The sequence below is a fragment of the Macaca nemestrina genome, chromosome 12 (assembly GCF_043159975.1).
Source record: "Macaca nemestrina isolate mMacNem1 chromosome 12, mMacNem.hap1, whole genome shotgun sequence".
Lineage (NCBI taxonomy): Eukaryota > Metazoa > Chordata > Mammalia > Primates > Cercopithecidae > Macaca > Macaca nemestrina.
In genome coordinates, this window is record NC_092136.1 from 119,851,701 (window position 1) to 119,863,429 (window position 11,729).

General features: G+C 48.7%; 1 long non-coding RNA gene across 1 annotated transcript; it reads right to left on the reverse strand.

Moving 5' to 3' along the window:
- Positions 1-2,969: 2,969 nt before the first annotated feature.
- Positions 2,970-11,220, reverse strand: LOC139357378 (uncharacterized). The gene is made up of 3 exons (XR_011610365.1): positions 11,137-11,220; positions 3,840-3,964; positions 2,970-3,660 (listed from the first exon to the last, which is right to left on the reverse strand). It is a non-coding gene; the product is annotated as an uncharacterized lncRNA (long non-coding RNA).
- Positions 11,221-11,729: the final 509 nt, after the last annotated feature.

Consider the following 11,729-nt stretch of genomic DNA (forward strand, 5'->3'; position numbering starts at 1 on the left):
ATACAACAATGACGTCCCACATTCAATAAATCTTGGTTAGATATATTAATGACTAAATTAATAAATGAACACATAAGTGAAGGACCTGGAATAACTTTTCAGTTGCATAGGACTAAAAACCAGCTCAAACCAATTAAGAAAATGTTGGCTTACATAGTGGGGAAAAAAACGAACTATTTGGAGAGTCAAGAAAGACCTTCAGGTATCCAATAACCAGCAGCTATAACTAGGACTTGAGACCATCAGAAATTGATCTCTCATCTCATTTCTGTTTGTTTCTCTGCTTCATCTGCAGAAGGACTGTTTTTCTCCTCCCTTGTGACAGGGAACATGGCTTTCAACTCAATTCATAGATTTTTGTTCTCTTAGCATTAATATATATTTCAGGGAAGAACTCTAGTTGACCTTATTTGGATCATGTGCTCGGTTCTTGGACCAATCACTGTCCCAAGGGAGGGGAGGACTGTCCTGGTCTGGGTCACATGCCTGTCTCCATGGTCTGATGTTGTGATTGACAGGCCAAGTAGAACCTTGGGGACTGGTGGATCCCCAGTGGAAAAAACGATGAATAGATAAATATGAGATATCTACTACACTTTATGTCTAGACAGTTTTCAGAATTTAGGAAGGGTTTTCCACATATATTATCTTGTGTAATCTTCACAGTAACCCTGTAAAGTAAGGTTGCATTTCACAGATGAGAAAACAAGGCTTGGTGAGATCAAAGGTTCGACTAAAACATGTTAGAAATGACTAGGACTTGGTCTTATAACTATGAGTTCAGGAAAATATGTATCTAGTTTATACTTCAGAGTCTAGGCAAAAGCTTTTCATATTCTGTTACCAACTGTTCATTCACATATTAAGTCAGCACATTTAATATGACAGGGGATATAGCAACAAACAAAGCAGTGTTGCTGCCCTAGGGAAGCTGACATTCCAGTGGGGAAAATGGATATTGATAAAATGATTTTAGCTAGCAGCATGTGTTAGGCCATTCTTGCACTGCTATAAAGAAATACCTGAGGCTGAATAATTTATAAGGAAAAGAGGTTTATTTGGCTCATGGTTCTGCAGGCTGTACATCATGGTGCCAGCATCTGTCCAGCTTCTGGGGAGGCCTCAGGGAGCTTTCAATCATGGTGAAAGGCAAAGGCAGACCCCATGTATCACATGGAGGAGAGTGAGAGCAAGGGGTTTCAGGGAGGTACCACACTCTTGTAAACAACCAGATCTCACAGGACAGTACCAAGCCATGAGAGATCTGCTCCCCATGACTGAAACACCTCCCAGCAGGCCCCACCTCCTACATTCGGGATCACATATCAACATGAGATTTGGGTAGGACAAACATCCAAACCATATCACAGTGCTATGAAGAAAATAAAACAGGTCAGTAGGACTGGGGACACTGTGGGTATGTGATCAGGGAAGGCCTCTCAGGGAAGAGGTCGTTGGTACAGAGAGCTGAATGAACACCACTCGGCCATTCCTCCTTTGAGCTGCAGCTTGAGAATATGGACTCCTTCGCTCTTCAGCAACGATGCCAGCAGGCAACAGCCACCCCACCCAGAACACCCTCCCTAGTCTCGGGGGCTGTCTTTCTAACTCCTCAGTGATAGGTCTGCCAGGTCTGAATGTGAAGGAATAACCCAAACTGCAGCTTGAATTATTGAAATGTAACCAAGGGTGATATATCAGACTCTTCTGACAAGAAAATCACGGATTCTCTTTGGCAGTAGACACTATTTCTGCCTGGCTATGGTGGCCCACCAATAGCCTTGTGTGGTCTTTCCAGGGGTAGAAGGATAACTTACCAGGATCTGTCCCAGATCTTACCTTTGAAGTTATGATGAAAACCAAGCTCCTTCCTGGCTTTTGACACAAAGGAAAAGTAAAGAAAGCAGAATCCCCATTCCTTTGGGAAGCCAGCCCTGTCTCTGTGGTAGTCAGGAAGCTGTGTAATATGTCCACGTCAAACCAATGACTCCTCTGGGAGATTATCAAATTAAGACCTTTTCATAGAAAAGCCTAATGCTATTGATTAAAGAGCAAACACCAAAATCAGAACTCTCCTGGCTCCATAGTTGGATGGATATATGTTCTCCTTGTCTCTAAAACTTGAGCTAGAACACAGATGGTACCCCTGGGCATTCGAGACTCAGACAATAAGCAGAGCCCTTTTCCTGGAAGGTTTCTGCATCAGCCTCAATGAGGGGTGGACGGTTTGCCTGACTCCAGATACAAATGACCTGGGCTTTCTGTGTGGCCTGACACCCCCAGTTTTTATGAATAGCAGCTAATGCCACATGCAAGGTACCCAGAACACAGAGCTGGGTATGCTGAAGATATTTATCACCTGATTGAAAGAATTGATGACATATTTTGTAATTTCATAAACATTTCACACGTGGTCCTCTTTGCATTGAGGTAAACATGATCAAAAGTGATTGAAGTTGACTTGCTGCCCTAACCTATTATAGGGGAGGAAAAAACATCTTTTCCCTCTATCCTCCTGGTATGGTTTGGCTGTGTCCACACCCAAATCTCATCTTGAATTGTAGTTCCCGTAATTCCTACATGTTGTGAGAGGGACCTGGTGGGAGTTAATTGCATCATGGGGACAGTTTCCACTGTTCTGTGGTAGTGAATTAGTCTTAGGAGATCTGATGGTTCTATAAGGGGTTTCCCCTTTCTCTTAGCTCTCATTCTCTCTTGTCTGCAGCCATGTAAGATGTATATTTCCTCCTTCCTTGCCTTCCGCCATAATTGCGAGGCCTCCTCAGCCATGTAAAACTATGAGCCCATTAAACTTCTTTTTCCTTGTAAATTACCCAGTCTTTATTAGCAGTGTGAGATCAGACTAATGTACCTCCTAAATGTATGACTGGGGCCTATGTAACAAAAGACAGATTAACAAGACAAAAAGCTTACAAATTTATTTAATACAAGTTTTATGTGACGGGAGAGCCTTCAAAAGGAAATAAGGACCTGAAGAAACAGTTAAATGGGAGTGTTTTAATAGTAGGTTTGATAAGAGGGGAAAGTCATGGAGAAATATCACAGGGCAAAGAGTACAAGGTAAGTGTGGTGAACTGGGGAAGCTTAGTGAGGCTGGTTTTTCTGGATTCCTCTCTGTCTCCTTTTGTCTTGAGAGATAAGGATGCCCCTTTCCTCCAGCTACAGGAAGGGCAACTGTCACATGAGGGTCTTATAACCTGCTTCAGGAGGTCAGAGAGTCCTTCCCAAAGTTTATGACCGCTTCAGGGGAACTTCCTGCTTCTGCTGTTTTCTCAAATTCCTCCAGCTTAAAATATTCAATATGCCAAGGTGCCATATAATGTGGCAGTATGTCCTGAACCCATGAGTTTTTAACACCAAGTCTTCTCTTCCCCTTCTTGACTGCTGCAGAGATCCTGTGTTTCCTTTAAAGGCCGAGTTCTAAAGTCATCTCTCGTATGATGCCTTCCCTGAGCTCCAGGGACAGCGGCTCTGCTCCCGAGCGCTTTTTGCATGTATAGCATCATCACGCAGTGCTGTAACGTATGCATCGGTGTGGGTATACATCTGTCTTCTCCGAGACTGCAAGGGCCTTAGGAAGAAGCACCAAGTGTTCTTCATCTCAGTCTCCCCTGTCCCTTGTACTGTGTCTGGCTGAAGCTAGAAAGTCAGAAAGCGCTGGTCAAATGAATAATTCATTGAGAATGGATGAATGGGCGGTCCAGGACCCTTCCTCCTTTGAAATCTCTGTGGCAGTGTCACATAGGTTTAAGAACATTGATCAGAGTCTTGGCCTAGTCAAATTGGTCTGATGGTCTCACCATCCAAAAGTTACTTACCTTCCAAAGCTGTGCTTTCTCTGAGAAGCTATCTCCATTCCATCACTATGGAGGATCGTGCATGATGAAAAGGAGACACTAACAGGAAAACAGCATCAACCAGTTGTGGAGCCTGAACCGAAGACCTGAGTGAGATGGATAAAGTCAGGAAGGAGATAAGGACCCCCACCTGAGCTGTCAAGCCAACCCTGGAGGTCAGTGGAGTGAAAGATAAGACAGCCAGATTACTCACATCTGAGGGCAAACTCATTTAAAACTACAGTGGGCAAAGTTTAGGTTACAGCAATTAATTCCCACAGGAGGGTCCCAGAACTGGGAACATGGAAGACAGATCATAGGATTTCCTTTTCTGCAGGTCTTAGAGAGGCTACCACTTGTCCCCCCCTCCCACCCCCACACCCTTCATCCATGTCAAGTATGTCAAGTGGCTGTGGGGCTATCCTGCCTGGAGGCAAAGGGAGAGAGGATGGGACCTCCAGCAGCCAGGGGTTCTGGGGCTCTCCCAGCATCCTGTTGCCAAGATACTGGGCAGACCACCAGGGACAGCATGGAGCCTTTTCCAAGTCCCCAGTCCAGGCACAGCGGTGTCAGTCATTAAAGCTCATTTCTTCCTGTTATTAGCAGAGACGAGTGTCATGTGGAGGGAGGTGAAGCGCGCTTTCTGGCTGTAATCCCTTCTTCCCCATGGCTGTGAGGCAGAGCCAGGTGCAGAAAGCAGCTGAATTAAACAAAGTCATGGGAGTAGGGGCAGAGAGGGATGGTGTGATAGGAAGGAAATGCTCTCTCTGACAAAAGGAAATCAAAGCTCCAAATGATCCTGCAGGGAGGAAAGGTGAGCAGGAGGGAAATGAAATGGAAAAAACCAACAAATTGGAAATCAGGCACAGAGGTGGAGGGCAGGAATTGGAATGCTCTCGTGCTGGGAGGCAGCTCCCCAAAGAGCTGGTCTCTCTGGAAAGGACCTGGGAGCCAACAGGTGTGCATCATATTTCCATGGAGTGAAGGTAGCTTGCTCTGCTGCTGCTTCATCAGCAAACAGGTGGCCCAAGCGGAGGCCTCTCCTGGCCTGTATTTCTTCCTGTTGTTCTATGTGAAAGTCAACCTATCAGCCACTGTCACCTGAAAAGACTGGTTGATTCTCTTGCCAAAAGTGATTTCCTGGTAAGGCTATCTGGGAACCCTTGAAAACATTTCTCATCTTGGCATCAGTGAAAGTGTTGGTGGCCAGATGTATCTGTACACACTGGACAAAGAACCCAGAATGCAGGGTGGACTCCACCAAGCTCACATCTCAGTGGCTTGCTCTGTTTTGAGGACAATGTCCCTGGGGATTCAGCCATGTCCCATTTGGAAGACAAAAGGTCCAGTGGCTCGTGCCTGTAATCCCAGCATTGAGAAAGGCAGAGGTGGGAGGATAGCTTGAGCCCAGGAGTTCGAGACCTGCCTGGGCAACATAGTGAGACTCCTTTCTCCACAAAAAGAAAAAAAAAAAGACAAAATAAAAAGGAGTGTTCTTCCTAATAATATGTTTTTCTAGGCACAAGTCTTATCTCCTCCTCTGGAAAAGCCCACCCTACAGGTTCAGTCCTGGTAAGTTCTCCACCTCACCTCTATAATTTTCTATTAACCCCACCCCACCCACACACACGCAGCTTTTTCACCCCCTCTGCCTTTTCAGTGTCCTTCACGCTACTGAATCTCTGGTTTCCACTTCTGCCGTTAGGAAGCTCTTGCGCCTCTTGCTCTCCGCTTTCTCTTGCACGTTGACCCAGCTTTCTCTGGAAGCCTCTGCACAGGCCACCTGGGCAAGCCCCAGCATCTGCATATGCTTCACTGTAGCCTTTGTGAATGTCATTAAGTCTCTTTCTGGTGTTTCTTCCAGCCTGCCTTAATCTGAGGGCCCCACACAAGCTGGCTCAGGCCTCTTCTTCCTTCATACCTCCCTCGAAGCCTGGGCTTCTGGTCAGTGAGTGCTCCAGCAGCTGACTGATTCCCATTGGTCTGAACACCACCAGCCAGACAAGACTTTCAGGGCTAAATGACATACTTTGGGGGCAGGAGCTATGATGTCACCTTTATAAACCAACATGCTGGACTCGGAGCTGTCATATTGTCTACTAAGTCCCCCCGAAGGAGGAAGTCTGAATCGAGATGGATTTCAAATGTTCGTTTCCAATCAAAGGGACTTAAAACTGTGCCTGTGAGGAGCAGTTTGAGGAAGTCAGGCTTGTTTTCCTGGAGGAAAAGCCTTGAGGTTTCATGCTAGTCGCCTTTCAGCAGGAGCCAGGCTTTTGGTGGGGAGAAAGCTGAGACTCCATCCTGGTGCTCCATGGGGTAAAAGCAGAGCCAGTGGTTATCAACCCAGTGTGGACAGATTCCAGCTCAACAGAAGAAAAGCCAGGAACCTTGCGACTCACTGAGCATCCTGTAGCTGTAAGGGTATAAGTGAAATGTTGCCCAACGTGTAGAGGAGATTTAAACATGGAATGGGGAGAGAAGAAGGCAGTGGAGGGAAATGAGAGTGGACCAGATGGCCTTCAAAGTCTTTCCAGCCCTGAAGAATCTGATCATTGCTATAGAAAGAAAATGACGCAAAACAGCAAGAGACTTCAAAGCCCCTGGGAACAACTGTCCCAATCTCAGAAGTCTGGAGAGAACTCCAGAAGTCATTTTCTACAATCTCCCCATCCCCAGGCAGCTCTGCCCAACTTTGTATTTATCACCAGCCCAGAGATTTCCACCGGAGCTAGCTGGAATTTCTACAAGGTTGCAGCCAGAGGTGGTGGTGGGCTCTGTGGCAGCAGGTGGAGAGGACAGGCTCTTTCTGGGCTGAGCATCAAGCTGAAAAAACATTGCTGAGTACCCCACACCAGCCCTCAGGTCTATTGCAGATGCACCTCTCTGTGCTGGAGGGAGAGAGCTTGGCAAGGGAGCTCAGTTGGAAGCTGTGAAACAAGCATCATTCTATTGTTGAGCTGTCTCGCCAGCTGCTGACAAGGGAGGCTTTGCAGACAGACTGAACCTATGGAGAGATGAAAGTTGCTCAGATATAGACACACACTCCCAGAGTTTCCCGTACTTAAGCTGTTTGGAAGCTCCTGTCATATGCACCTCGAGTGAAGAGAAAGGAGGCGAGTGGGAATGACTGCTGGAAGTTGAGCATGTTTCCCCAACGCTGGTGCTGCTCTGTAATTCTCCTGCTTCATTAAGGAAGCTTCCTTTCAAAATAATTGGGGAGCGGCATGACTCACAATCACAGTGCCTTCACTCCCTGAGGAACAAGAAGCTAATGGGCTTGCCGTAGGGTGACTAGGGGGATTTGCCCCTTGGTGGGGATCTTCCCAGACCACCCAGGGACTGCCGCACGCTAGCTAATGTGGGTCAGCACCAGTGCGAGGCCAGCCCTCTGAGCCTTGGAAGCATCTGCTGAGCTTTGTGCTCTCTGTACAAGTGGTTGGCATCCTATGGGCATAACCGTAGGCTCTCAGAGTGGGCACAGGCCAAATATCCTCCCCATGGTGGAGATTAACTGGGCTGGGATCCCATTACAGGAGAGTCTGTGACGCTAGTTAACTCCTGCTGGTTAATCCGCTCGTCTCGGCTCTGCTGTCACCTTCTCAGCCGCCTCTCTGTCTCCCTTAATTTGATAATCTTGGCCCCCTCCTCCGTTTGGGTCAGAGGCCGCCCCAGGTCCCTGTCCTCCCAGACTAACCCTCATCTCTGCTGACCACATGGCACACGCTGTGTCTTTTTACTTTCCTGCCTCATCCAATAGGTTCTGAGATCCTTGAGGGTCCTCTCCACACTTCGTTAAACCAAGACTACGAATTGCTCAAAAGCAGGGCAGGGCTGGGTCCAGGGTGAGCAAGTAAGGCACCCAGGATGCAAAATTCAAGGATATGCACACTCTCGGGCTTCCACAATCCCAGGTGGGCCCCTGAGAATGAATGCCTCCTGAAAACACTGGAAAACACCAGGTTGGGCTCACTGGAGTCCTGGCCCTGGGGCACAGAAAAGGAAAGAATATTAATTGTTAAAAACCAACCATGTAGAGACACTACGTTATTTCCCTGATCCTCAAAGTAATCCTATAGAATAGGTACTGACAGCTTCATTTACGAATAAAGAAAATGAAGCTTGGTACAATTTTGCACCTTGACAATAGTCCCAGAACTAATATCACAGAGCCAGAACAAACCCCAATCTTCCTAACGCAGAGGCTCGTCAGGCTGCCTCCAGCAACCGTCCGCAGCTGCTGTCCCATGTCAGAGAAGAGTGGCTCTGAAGGGGTGTCCTCTGAGGGGACAAAGGGCTCGGCCTCCTGGACATGAGCGTAGGTGGAGCTCGGCCCAATGCCCCCAAACCCTGACTCACAGGTGTGGCTGGGCCTGGGAATATCTGTGTTTGCCACGGTCCCCAGGAGGTACCCATGCACCGTCTGGTGGTGGGGATGCTGCACTGCACCAACCTTCCTTAGGGCCACCCTAATCCACAGGCCTTTCACTATAGCCCCTCCCTTCTCACCCAGGCCTCCACGGAGTCCCCCTGCAGGAGCTTCCTGCCCGGGGCTGTGCCAGCTGCCAAGTTGTGCTGCTCCTGGTGCTCCGAGGGACCCTGGGAAGCAGCAGCCACTGCTCAGAGCAGTCTGGTTTGCCTGTTGCCGCAGGCTGTGGGCTGCAGGAGCAGCCCTGGAGGGGCTTGGCACTACCAGTGGCGGAGGGGTCTGTGTAGACTCAGAGACAGATGTGGCAGGCAAGGATGGGGGACTTTGTCAGCAGCCCTACTAAGCCTAGATGGTTCTGCGTCCCCAGGCCCCACCCCCCGGCTCCTGCCTTTACTCTTACACTCCTTTTCCACCAGCATCACCACTGAGGAGGGCAGCCTAGCTGGGCCCAGCACCAGACAGGCAACGGCAGGAAGCACAGAGGAAACCTCAAGGGAGAACAGGTACCCGGGGCAGCCGGAACGGGCCTCACACACCCCCACAAGCAGAGCCCATGCAGTGGCAGAGCTGTCGGTGGCAGTCAGAGTGGCCAGCCATGCTCCAGGTTTCCAGAGTGGAGAGGAAAGGATCCCACACTCCAGATGGGCTCCAGGGTGCTGGGAGCAGCGGGTGGCCCAGCTTGGAGCCAACCTGCCTAACTGGAGCAACCTGCCTACCAAAGACCAGTGACCCACCAAGGAAATCAGGCCCCAGAGAGGATGTGCCCACCACACTCACCCCCCAGCTGCTGCCACCCTCATCACCTCTCTCTTGTGACTTAAGTCATCAGGCCGCAGTTCTCAGCTGCCCTTCCTGCCCCACAGGCTGCCTCCAGCCCAAACTACACAGCCTCCAGAAAGCGTTCTGCCCAGACCCCTGCCCCATTGAACACAGGACAACCCCTCACCTGGCATTCCCGGGCACCCATGATCTGGCCCAGACCTCCTGGAGGGTTCACCACTGCTCCTCCAACACAGCCACGTCTTCCCATCTCCCGCCCACCTGCCCTGCCCCATGGTTCTGCTCTTCATCTGCCCACATCTGACTTATCTTCAGGATCCATTTCAAATCCTGCCTCTCCTCCTCCTCCTTCTCTTATCCCCCAAACCTTTGGCCTCCTGGAGCCCTTTGCCTGTGGTATTTGCATCACTCCCCACATACCCCAAACTAATCTATGAATTAATTAAGGGCAGAGACGGAGCTGTCCTCAGCATTGTGCTTCCCTACACACACAAACCTCCGCCATGTCTACAGCTCCTCCCACACACACGAAGCCATCAAGCCTCTTTCTTCAGATGACCTCCACAGGCAGGAAGTCCTGTCTCGTATCCAGCCCAATTCCACCCTGCTCAGGGATCGTTTTCATTCCTCAGTGAAGATGGAGAGCAGTGGATTATCTTCCCCTAAATAATAACCCTTCTTAGGCTTTCACACTATTATTAAATCACCTTTAACCCACCTTTCTTCTTCAGGCTAAAGAATCCCAGTTCTTTTCGTGTTCCTTCAGAATGTGACTCCCTGACCTATAATTAGCCTGGTAACACTTTTGCATTCTCCCCAACTTCTCCACACCCAGAAAGAAGTGCCTTGAGAGGGGACCAGAAGGAACTGTGTGGAGGGTCTATGATGTGCCAGGGATCACCCCCCACTACATTTAATCCTTCTAGCTTGCTGCTCTTCACCCCCAATTTGCAGATGAGGAAACAGAGGCTCAATACGGTTAGCAGGGCTTCTTAGCCTTAGCTGACATGTTGGTTCAGATGATTCTTTGTTGAGCAGGTGCTGGCTGTGCCTCCTAGGACATTTAGCAGCATTCCTGACCTCTACCCACTAGATGACAGCAGTAACTACCACCCCCCCCCCCCAACACACACACACACACAATTGTGACAACTAAATATGTCTCCAGACATTGCCAAATGTCTTCTGGGTGTGAAATCACCTCCAGCTGAAAACCACTGGGTTAAAGGAATTTTGCAGAAATCAATCAACTTTTAAGTAACAGACACTAAATTCAGATCTGTCAGCTTCAAATAATTTTTCTTCTACCCCCATACAACCTCCTAAGACAAAGTCTCATCTGAGAAAGTAATAGGGAAATGTCACTATGTTTTCTACTTTTATCACTCCTTACCCCAACATTTAATCTTCTATATGTGTCACTGGGATCAACTCATAGATGACTCCGCTCCAAAGTCTAACCCACACTCTCCAAGTTTACCCACACTCAATTTGAAAGCATTAGCTTGGGTGCACCGTAACCACGGGAACTTTCTTTTTTCCAATCAATTGCTCAGTATCACTTATTTCAGGCCTGCTGCAGAGAAGTAGCAGAGAAAATTGAGAACAGACCCTCCTCCTCCAAGAGCAAAAGGTCCAACTTGGGAGCTGGGGATGCACATGAGCAGTTCTAACACTTACTGAGAAACGCACAGACCATTCTTGCACAATCCCCAGCAGGCTATCGCAAAGCAGGAACACTGAGTCCACTGAGCAGTTGCTTAGACTAAAGATGCCAAGCAGTCAGTGCAAGGAGTTAGCTGAGGCCAGCCTGTGTCACGGTGGAGATGCTGCCATCAACTGAAGCAGATGAATATTGTGGACTGCACGTCGTGACGGGGACATGCGTACTGATGGGATGCAGGGTAAGGGAACCAGGTGTCCTCACGCTGCCGTTGCTATTTCTGTGCTCCAGACCAGACTGGGGAACTGAGCTCTGCTCTGAAGCAGGCTCCTACTCCCATTCCACCTCCTCTATTCCAGGTGTCAAGGGTGGGAAAAACATGCCAGGTTGAAACATCATGAACTTCCCACCTGTTGTTCCAGGCATTCATCCGAAGCCACGCCAGGCCTAATGCAGTTCCTTCATCTCTATACATCTGCCAAATCTGACTTATTCTTCAAGATCTGTTTAAATGCTGCGTCCCCCTTTTCTCCTTCAGTCCCCACCACCCACTCTCTACTCTGGCCAAATCAGTCTGCTGATCTTATCCTGTCACGATTTCCTATTAACATTCCTTTCTTTTATTTATTCTTTCAACATATGGCTGCTTAGACTCTACTCTGTGCCAGGCACTCTTCTACAAAGCTGCTGTAACTGCTGTATCCTCAGTGCCTGGAATAGTGCCTGGTGCAGAGTAGAGGGAGACACTGACATTCTGGTCATGATTTCTACCTGTGCTTTGGCCTCACACACAGCATCTTAAACTTTAAAAACTCAGCCCTTCCTTCAGCCTTAGGTCATACCTCACCTCTTCCATGAAGCCCTCCTTCAACTCAAGCAGGGTCGGTCACTCCTCATGCTGGACTTTACTGTGAGCCATGCAGTTGATGTGTATCAAACATGACATTGTCCTCTCTTTCTGTGTTTGTCCTCTCTCCCAGTGTAAGATCCCAAGAGGGTGAGT